The 11,484-nt window shown below is 38.1% G+C and overlaps 1 protein-coding gene across 1 annotated transcript in view; it reads left to right on the plus strand.

The window, feature by feature from the left end:
* Positions 1-11,484, plus strand: part of PDZRN4 (PDZ domain containing ring finger 4) — a 338,913-nt gene that overhangs the window by 40,798 nt on the left and 286,631 nt on the right.

Here is an 11,484-nt window from a genome sequence, read left to right on the forward strand (position 1 = left end):
AAAACAAAACAAAAAAAACCTGCATGATAAGATAAGTAACTTGCTGATCTGTTTAATTTTACTCCCCTGATGATTGCACCCCTAGCTTTGCTATATGACTATGAGCAATTCTCACACTGTCTGAGCTGTGATTTCTATATTTGTTGGTTGTGGTTGCTGAATTATGACCAGTTCTAGTATCAAACATTTATGATTCCATAAAAGCAAATTGAAAAGTCTTAATACTGAAGTTATTCTGTAAAAGGCAGCATAATTGTATGGAAACATTTTCAAAATACTGCCGTATTGCTTATAATTGAGTTAAAGAAGTTTATTAAATGTAAAAAAAATCATAAAATTATAATTGTTTTAGTGAATTATTTAAAGAAGTACTTATACTTTTTCTTTACTTCTTAACATAGAAACATTTGCCCTGTTTCTAAAAGGCCATTTTAGAAAAAGCAGAGGTTATGGAATGCGGTCTGCAGCCCAATGCCACTCAGATCACTAATCTGTTAGGGAACTGCATGTTAAGAAACACGTACTCACTGAAATCAATTTGGCTCAGTGGATAGAGCATTGGTCTGTGGACTGAAAGGTCCCGGGTTCGATTCCGGTCAAGGGCATGTACATTGGTTGCAGACACATCCCCTAAGAGGTAGCTGGTTGATGTTTCTAGCTCTCTATCCCTCTCCCTTCCTCTCTATAAAAAATCAATAAAATATATTTTTAAAAAAGAAAGAAAAAAACACGTGCTCAAATTTGAATTTCTAGGTTTTGATGAAGTGCTGTATTCATGTACTGTTGCTGAATATTCACTTTTATCATGAGGCAGATATGGATTGATGCCCAGGTAACCGCACATACCCTTCTGCATAGGGAAATAAGTACATTGTGGTGCACTTCTTGACTCACTAGGGCCTAGGGGTGTCGAACTCAATCAGAGAAGGGGCCAAAATCTAAAATCCAGCCTAAATCTTGGGCCGAATGGTTTACTGAACAGTCATAAACTGTCATTGTGATGGAAACGCAGCGGAGTGCAGTGATGACAGCGCGGTGCGGGCCACATTGCAAGGCCTGGCGGGACGGATTTGGCCCGCGGGCCTTGTGTTTGACACATGTGCACTAGGCCATGAATGTACAGGTGACAACACACCTATATGGGTTTCCATAGGCTGGTACTGTATATGCAAGGGGATGTTTATCAACTGTGTTAACAAGACCTAGAATTTGACAACACATTGTACTGTTTACTTAGCTTCTGGATAAAGGTGCTCCTATCCTTACACGTATGGCATATGAGGAGATGAATAGCAAAGCAACATCTTTTCAGATCCAGCAGAGACCCCCTCTCCAATTGGACTAAAATATAGAGCAATGTTGGCCCTACAAAGACTCTTTATTTTAGTGAGTTTACTGATCCTTCATTATTGGAATTCCTAAGAAATTAAATAAAGAGTAGAATTTGCTTGGCAATATATCTTGACATTTTCCTTTTAAAATTCCAAAAGTATAGGGTTGTCTATAATTTTACCATATGATTAAACAAATATTTTGAAATAAAATGAAAATTTTGCTGAATTATATCAACATATGATGTAATATAAATATATTAATATACTTTTATCATTCAGATTATTAATATTCTCACTCTATTTTACAAAATTATTTTGGCAAGCATTGAGACCTGTGATTTTTATTTACTTCCACAAGATGTATCATTTCTTTGCATGCATACAGATAGAATTCTCATGTAGATTATGAATATGAGCAACCAGGAATAGGGCAGAAACTCCAAAACTTTGATCAGAAAAACCATCATAGAAAAATTCAAATATATTTTTCAGAGATGCAAAACAGAAAATTCCAGGTCCTCAGGTTTGGGTGGATATCATTCATGAAGAGGGAGTTGTATCATTGCAATGTGGATGATATTAAGAGGGGTCAGGGCCACACATGAGTAGCAGGAAGTCTCTGAGGTTCATCTTTCCATGCTTTTGTGTCTTGTAGAAGATGGAATAATGACATTCACAAAAACCCGAGTGGGACAGTATTTTCTAGGTTGCTCTTAGTGTTATAGAAATGTGCTGTTTAAAAGTTGATTGGATCAGAGCTGTATTTTCTAGCTCACTGAATCTCCTGAAATTGGAGATGGTTATTTAGCCCTATGACAGAAGGAGACAGCCTGTCTCAGCCTTCAAAAATGAAAAGTGAATGAGCACAAGAAAGTAAATGTGAGACTAATTCAGGTGGACTGGCCGGAGACTGGGAAGGATGCATTCCTGGCACTCCCCAGACCCCAGCTTTGAAGCCAGCCACCAGTCTGTGTAAATGACCCTCCTCACCTCCACTGGAAGGGGTTAGAGGTTACTTAAACAGACAGCCCTTTATAAGTCTATTGGAAACACCTTTCAGGGCATTAGCATTCCTAAGTGTGTCTGGTCTGCCTTATCAACTATAAAGTAAGGCTTAAGGAGGACTGGTTTTCAGATGACCACTATAACTTTACGTTGTCCAGATATGAACATTTAGTGTAGTAGAATTAAATATTAACTCTTTGATGTGACAACAAAAGTGACACTTCAAACTCTGCCATCTTCTCACCTGACTGATTCATATGCCATTTGGTTCATTTTGCAATATAACATTCATCTTCTGAAAGAAATAAGGAAAAGGCCACCCAATGACATAAAGTTGAACACAATGTGGCTTCAAAGTCCAGCTTTATGAATTATAGCATTTAATAAAAATGTTAAACCAAGGAAGAAGAAAAACAATTATGTTATCCAGGGCCACTGATTCCAAATGTATAGAAGGGCCAGGAAAATTCTATACCAGGAGTAAGTTCATTTGTATACAATGTGTATCTGATTGGTGAGGATTGTGGAAAATTAATCACACATGTTACTTTATAAGCATGTAGGCCCAGAAGTGCAGGATTTTTTTTCAAGAAAGGTAGAAATCTAAATCTGTATGTAAAATATATCAATGTTTAAGTGTTGGTTCAAAATTTAAAAAAAAAAAAATTCTATGGGCCAAACCGCATACATGTGTGGTTTCAAGGGCCATTTGGCCCATGGGCCACCAGCTTGCAACCTCTGATGACATGTATAAATATGCCCCAAATTAAAGCTTTGTGTAGAATAGAAAGTGCAAAAATAGTTTTTTTTAATCAAGTAGAGAATGACGAGGTATCAAAATTACACTTTCAAGTATAACATGTTTATTTACTCATTATTCAATTTCCAAATTAAACCTATGTTAAATGTATTCAGTTATGTAAATAACTTAGTCGTTTCAGGAGTCAGTATTAATTCTTCAGAAATAAACAAACACACCTCTAAATTAATTTGAAATGTTTTTTCACAATCCCATTAACTCACATGTATTGAGTATTCAGATGAAACTGCATTGAAAAGATTACTGAAATACAGATCCTAACCAAAGTGGTTTGCAAGCCATGGGATGAGAAGAACTAGCTTTATATAGCACAGACCAAAGCAGATGTACAAATGTCATGAGAGAGAGAGAAAAAAAATGATCTTCTTTGTGCTTTCATAGTACAAAGGGAGAAAAGATTGATTCTTTGTAGAGATCAAAGATCTCAAGGAAAGCATCCTGAAGGAAGTGGCACTTCAAATGTGTCTGAGGGAGTGAGCCATTGCAGAATTGGGAGGAGGGAGGAGCGAGGAGGTTCCAAATTCTTAGCCTGAGTAATAGTTAATGGTCTGGTGTGGCTGGAGCACAGGGGGACCAGAGTGGAGGCGGGGTGGAGAGCTAACTTGAGTAGCATACTGACATGTTTTGGGATTTTATTCTGCAGAAGTGATCTCTCTAGGGATTTTTTTTAATAACCATGGTGTCTGTTTTAGAGGCTAATGCTGGTGCATTGTAAAACACAGACTTGATATAAAGGAAAAGAAACTTAAAACAGAAAGAACAGGTCGGAGATTATTTCAATAGTGCAGACTACAGATAATGAGGACTTGAGCTGGTGTGGGGGCAGTAGAATTTGAATGTCGTACTATATTACAGTCCGGGGAGTGTGAGTGAAATAGTTTGACCTAGATCTCAGCTTTTTTCCTTCTCCTGCGTATCAGCTCACCATTCTCTTTGAATTTCAGCATAACCAAAAGAATGAAAAAGAAATGATAAGACAATGGGTATTTGGTATTTGGTACATAGTTAATGACAATTCCTATTTTTAGCTTCTGGGTGTGTTTTCTTTCATAAATGAAATTCATTGAGGGGGAAACAGAGAAGGTAGAAGATATTCTTTCTGTTTTTACTTTATGCTCTGAAGGTGGAAGGTTGATAACATTTCAAATGTGCACAGAAGTAAAAGTTAAAATAAATGATATTATAGATTACAACACAAAGGCAAGAAGGATTAGAATTCCCAAAACTAACGTGCAACATTGGAAAAATGAAAGGTGAAAATGAAAACACAGGCAGGCAATAGCATCTTCACATCACACCTTCTTGGTGATGGTGTCCCCCTTGTAGGAGCTTCTTAGAAAAGAAGGGAAATCAATACCTTTCAACTGAACAGAGTCTGCAGTAGCGAGACAAATGATGAAACAAGTCACTTGTAATACTTCAAAAGAAACCTAGTCCCTGCTTTTTCTTTATTAAATGGAAGTATAAACATCTGGTGAAATCAAGATCATGGAATACATTTAGAGCAAATATTGTTTTAGGATCATATTCTCATTTGGCCACATTAATTGCTATAGATGTTCAACTAAATTGTTCCATAATTGTATCACTGTTACTAGCATGTGTTGCTTTGCAAAGTAGAGTAAAATAATTTCATATAATGATTCAGGGCATGAAACTATCACCTGTTCTGCTTCCCAATTTTAAAATAGTTAATGACATACATAGGGAAATGGGAACCTTTTCTCATCTGCTATGTTCAACTCATTTACCAAGAAATTGACCTAGCACCTTCTAAGTAAAAGGTACCCCAATCTGCTGGGGTTATAAAGGTGACAGAAACACTGAATAAGCCATTTTTAAGATTATTTTCAAGCTTTGGAAACTCTTGTTAGCCTCACTTACAGCTTTCCTGCCAACTCACTGGGAAACAGGTGTACTGGAGAACTTAGAAGAGTGAAAATAAAGAAGTTACCTAACTATTTTGAGGAACATTCAAGACATTAAAAAAAAAAAAAGACAAATCTTAAAAATAAGAACAAACAAAAAAAAAACATACAGAGGAGTGAATTTAAAAGTTTTCAGAGGAAGAGATATCCAATGATGTTTTAATCTCAATATATCCATTATAGGAATCATCTTTCCCTTTTAAAGAATTCTAATGTGAATACTTGGGAAGAGACACATATTGCACACTTGGGAAAAAGATGGAAAAATCACTGAAGCAGGCAGCAGCTCATACTGCTGAAAAGGTGGCCAATTGTACTACTCATTTCCCATTCTGCCCTTGCTAGTTGCTTTAAAAAGCTGTCATTGCATTATTATTACAGCTGAATTCAAATTAATTGTAAGCACAGGATACATTTCTAGCTGGTGGTTGCCAGAATTACTTCTGTGGGTGATCATTCATAAATATTTGTCTCTTGTTATCCCATCAATTACATAATCCAGATGGGAGGCTCACATGTGCATCTAAAGATTACACTAAAGGCCCTTTCTTAGAACATAAGGAGTATGATACCTGTAGTTTTGTCAGCACCATACTAAAAGGTAAAAGCTAAAAGCTAAATTTTGGAAGTACATTAAATGGAAGTAGCTGAAGAGCCGACTAAATGCACATGTTGGTTGTAGCTGCCTTAGGCTGCCAGGCGGATGGAATTATTTGAAAACCAGTGAAAACATCAACAAATGGCTCAAACTGGCTGCCAAGTCAACTGTTTGCTGATCTGCTAATTCTGAATAGATTAGGCCAGTGGTCAGCAAACTCATTAGTCAGCAGAGCCAAATATCAACAGTACAATAATTGAAATTTCTTTTGAGAGCCAAATTTTTTAAACTTAAACTTCTTCTAATGCCACTTCTTCAAAATAGACTCATCCAGGCCATGATATTTTGTGGAAGAGCCACACTCAAGGGGCCAAAGAGCCGCATGTGGCTCGCTAGCCACAGTTTGCCGACCATGGAAATAGGCAATCCTAAAACAGACTAAATTTGGTATCTAGACACCCTTACTCCCTCTCCATTGCTTTTAACTCTTTCCTTTATGTTACACAGAGAGATGCCAGCAGGGATAGTAACCTGGAGCTATCATCTGCTCTTCTGGGTTGTTCTGACCTGCTTTTATTCACAACACTTCTGACACGGAATATATGGGATTTTCCCTCCCACAACCAATTCTTCAACTCTCTGAACATAAGCTGGGTATTGTTCCCAACCTGAAAAGTCATTGGTTCAATTCCTGGTCTGAGCACATACCTGGGTTGCAAGATGCCTCCCCAGCAGGGATTGTGCAGGAGGCAGTCAATCAATGTTTCTCTCTCTTACCAATGTTTCTCTCCCTCTCCCTCTTTATATAAGTCATTAAGAAAAATATTTTAAAGACAACAACAGTCCTAATCGGTTTGGCTCAGTGGATAGAGCATTGGCCTGCAGATAGAAGGGTCCCAGGTTCGATTCCGGGCAAAGGCATGTACCTTAGTTGCGGACACATCCCCAGTAAGGAGTGTGCAAAAGGCAGCTGAATTGATGTTTCTCTCTCATCGATGTTTTTAACTCTCTATCCTCTTCCTTTTCTCTCTGTAAAAAATCAATAAAAATATATTTTTAAAAATAAATAAAAATAAAAAATAGAAACAACAACTATGTTGCAATATTGTGAGGATTAAAATGATATAATAGTAAAGCACAAAGTGCAGTTCAGGACAGAAAAAGTTTTCTACTCTTGCCGAAACCGGTTTGGCTCAATGGATAGAGCGTCGGCTTGGGGACTGAAGTGTCCCGGGTTCGATTCTGGTCAAGGGCATGTACCTTGGTTGCGGGCATATCCCCAGTAGGGGGTGTGCAAGAGGCTGCTGATCAATGACTCTCTCTCATCGATGTTTCTAATTCTCTATCTTTCTCCTTTCCTCTCTGTACAAAATCAATAAAATATTTTTTTTTAAGTTTTCTACTCTTGCCTTATAAACCCTGGTATGACCTTATGCCTCTTAAGGCAAATGAAAAAGGGATTTATTAACATTTACTCTTTTATTGCGGTTACTCTGAGCACTTCCTGGGACCATCCTGCATTGATGATATAGTCTCAGTGACTCTTCAAATTTTACAATACCACTGTTTAGCTCAATTAAACCGGAACTACATCTCTCCATGGGGGTCCAGGAATTCTTAAAAGTTATTATTATTTTAAAATTATTTGCTTCATCTCTAATATCTCTTATACTTCTTTTTGTCTTGCTTCATGTAGAAAGTCCATTAGATAAAACTCTGCAGGAAAGATCCTTGAGGGTGGAGAGCAGCTGTCACTTGCTCTCAGCCTCCAATGCTGTGGAGTAAATACACTTGCCAAGGCCCTCAGTGCCCTGCTCATCGAGCTCAGTGTAGCCCTTGTCCGGGGTAAATAAGGTTGTCAGAGCTTCTGTTTCTTAATAGATTCCTGGCTCCTTGTTTCCACCTAATTGCAGTGCTTGTTCTAAATGTGTTTGCCCTATCTGATTCTAAATAAGAGTCTGTTCAGTATTTTACCTTGTTGCCTATTCTTCTGTTGCATTACTTCTGCCCCAAATATACAATATATTTGAGTAAAAAAATTTTAAATGTAGAATGAAGAAGAGTTTCCCCCTAAATACTTCCATCTCTTTATCTTACCTATAGAAAGTTCTTGCTGCCTCCAGCAGATTATAATGGAGTAGAAAGCATAGTGAGATATAGAGACATAGTCAAAGTCAGATTTTTATAAGAAATATTTTTTTTAATTTAACCATTTGAACAGATATTACTCCTTAGATTTGTTTTGATTGTTAGCATCTGGCTCAGTTTGGTTTATGGTTTTGGTACTACAGTGAATAAGTACAAATGTAAAAGTTAATAAAGTGCAGTTTTTGGTAAAACAAGGAGAAATGTAGATCATGAAATGTTTTAAATTTATAACCATGTCTCATGAGTTGAGACAATATAATGGCAAAGCTACTAGTTGAAAAAAACAAAAACAAAACATTATCTAGATAAGTTATCTGATAGCATATGAGCAAATTAAAAAAATTTAATTTTCATTTGTTGACATAATTACAGATGTTCCCATTTGACCCCATTTGTCTCTCCTCATCCAAACCCCCCCATCTAGCCTCCATCCAGTTTTCACCACATTGTTGTCTGTGTCCATGGGCTATGTACATGTGCATATATGTTTTTGACTAATCTCTTCCAGTCCCCTCACCCCCACCCTCTGAGATCTATCAGTCTATTCCATGTATCTATGCCTCTGGTCCTATTTTGTTCATCAGCTCATTTTGTCAATTAGATTACACATATGGTATTTGTCTTTCTCTGACTGGCTTATTTCGCTTGGCATGATAATCTTTAGGTCCTTCCATGCTGTCAAAAGGATTATAATTTATTTTTTTACTACTGCATACTATTCAATTGTGTAAATGTACAGCTGTTTTATCCAGTCATCAACTGGTGGAAATTTAGGCTGTTTCCAGATCTTGGCTATCTTATATGATAAGAGGCTATAATGCAAATTGCCCTCTCTCCTAGGTGTTCAAGGGACTGGAACAGCCAAAAGGCCCACAGCCCCTCCCCCAGCCTATCCCGCCCCTGATCATCCTCCACCCCAATTGGGGGCGGGGCCAGCCTGCCAACCACCTGTGACTCCTCCATCCTTCCCTCTGCTGCCTGACCCCACTTGTGTACAAACGGGGTCTCTAATTGTAAATAAACTGATGTGGGTATAGTGGTGCATATAATCTTTTGGGATTCTTAGGCTGTAATCCCAGAAGTGGGATCACTGGGTCAAAAGACAGTCAGTCCCAATTTAATTTTTTGAGGAAACTCCATACTGTTTCCTACTGCACTGTAGAGTCTGAACAGCAGTGCAAAATTTTTGACTGAATCCACATTTAAAGCTTGAATAGATTTATTGAAGTAATTTTATATTTATAACTCTGATAAAGTAAAATTATTTTTCAGATTTTAACTTTGGGGGATGCTTTTTTCACTATCTATAGCATATTTAGTACTTTTTAATTTCTATACAGGATAGTGTTGCCTCATATTCAATTAATAGCAATAGAATATATTCCTATTTACAATACATGAGATATAGAATTTCACATGTAGAGAACATATCTCTACAACTAACAAAATATATATCTAATGTTCCTATCTTGTAACCTTAGCTAAAATATTCACTCACACAGCACCAATATCTTCTCTTATTCCCTACCTCACCTCTTTTATATTATCTATCTAATGTGAGATGATCTAAGCCAAACCCAAGGCTGAACAACCTTAATGGCTCCTAACATGTTATATGTATTCTGACCTCCAACCTAAACTCCATCAGCTTTCCCAGCATTTCCAATGGGACATCTCATAGGCATCACATTTTTCATGTCCCAAAACAAACCTTTGATTTCTAACTCCCGGCCTCCCAGCCAAGTCACTAAATGGAATTCTGTCCTTCTGGTTGCTGAGGTCAAACCCTAGAGTCAGCCATGTCACCTTTTCTCCTACATGGCCTTCTCTCTCCCCATCTGCACTAACCCACTGTCTCTCCCGTCCAGAGTACTGCAGCAGTCTTCTAACTGGTGTCCTTCCTCTGCTGCCCCTCTACAGTGCATTGCCCATCCTGTAGTCAGAGAGTGTCTTGATGTCAGAGGGTCATGATATTCCTCTGCTCAAATATTCCTCTGCTCCAAAGTAAATTGTATGTCACTTAGGAAAATCTGGAGTCCTTCCCATGGCCTTAGCTCTACATGATTCCCCCTTTCTGACCTCATCTCCTTCACCTCTTCCCGCTGCTCACTCTGCCCTTACTAAACCAGCACCCTTCCTGTTCCTTGAGCAGGTCCAATTGACTCTCATTTCAAAGCTGTGTGGGTCCCTCCCAGGAAGTCCTTTTCCTCGATGTACTCTCTCTCTTTTTTTTTTAATCCTCACCTGAGGATATATATTTTTAAATATATTTTATTGATTTTACACAGAGGGGAATTGAGAAGGACAGAGAGTTAGAAACGTTGATGAGAGAGAAACATCGACCAGCCGCCTCTTGCACACCCCCCCACGAGGGATGTGCCAGCAACCAAGGTACATGCCCTTGACCAGAATCGAACCCGGGACCTTTCAGTCCGCAGGCCGACACTCTATCCACTGAGCCAAACCGGTCCCGGCCTGAGGATATTTTTTAAATTGATTTTTAGAGAGAGTGGAAGAGAGAGGGAAAGACAGAAACACATTGATTGGTTGCCTTCCACATGGGCTCCTTGGCTGGAATCAAACCCAGGACCCTTCAGTCTACAGATTGGTGCTCTATCCACTGAGCCTAACCAGCCAGGGCTTCCTAGATGAACTCTTGACTTGATCCTCACTTCACACTGGTCAATCAAATGTCTCCTTATCAGAGAAGTGTTTCTGGGTCATCCCATCTAAAACCGCATCCCCACTTCTTCACACCTCAGGTACTTTCTAGCCTTATCTTAGATGTTATTATATTTCAAAGTATCCTTACCACCTTCCTTGTTGTATATTGATCAATTTATTACCTCCCCACATTAGAAGAGAAGGTTCTGAGCTCAGGAACTTTGCCTGTGTTGTTTCTGACTATTCCCAGGACCCAGAACAGTGCTGCCTCCTATTAGGTGTTTAATAAATATATGTGGAATGAATGAACAAATGTAATATGTTGCTAACAAACACATTTTGACTATATATCTCTGACATTATTTCAATTGTTGGGAACTCAAATAGGAATAAAACATGAGTTTTGCCTTCAAGTGGAAGAAATAGACATGCAAAAAGTTAACATAATGTGTTGTGACTACTGATAGAGTGAAGCATTATAAGGAGTTCCATGCACACTGCAATATTTATGCTTGACATGATATGATATCTTGGATTAATTTCAAAATGGTATGGATGGGAGCATGTGATTTATGCAGGATGTCTCAAAAGTGTATACACACTTTGGATAGTTATAAAGGCAGTGTTTATTAAAATACATTTCACATTTTCAAAATGTAACAGCTATCAGCTGTTAAAGTGTGTATACATTTTGGGGGGACACCCCGTATATGAAGAATGTGTTAAAACTGAGTTATGGTTACATAGGGATTCATTTATTCTCTATACTTTTAAAAGTATTTGACATTTTCCAGAACAAAACATTTGTTTTTAAATCCTAGGATAACATAGTGGAAGCAGTAACCTTTCCTCTGGGGCCAGGGAGGCTTTATAGGGAACACAGTATTTAGGCCAGCTCCTAAAGGAGATGAAGCAAGAACTCATTGGGCTGGTGAGTTGAGAGGGAACTGCACCCCACTGCCACCTTCTGTCCTGCAGAAGAAATGA

The sequence above is a fragment of the Pipistrellus kuhlii genome, unplaced genomic scaffold (assembly GCF_014108245.1).
Source record: "Pipistrellus kuhlii isolate mPipKuh1 unplaced genomic scaffold, mPipKuh1.p scaffold_m20_p_3, whole genome shotgun sequence".
Lineage (NCBI taxonomy): Eukaryota > Metazoa > Chordata > Mammalia > Chiroptera > Vespertilionidae > Pipistrellus > Pipistrellus kuhlii.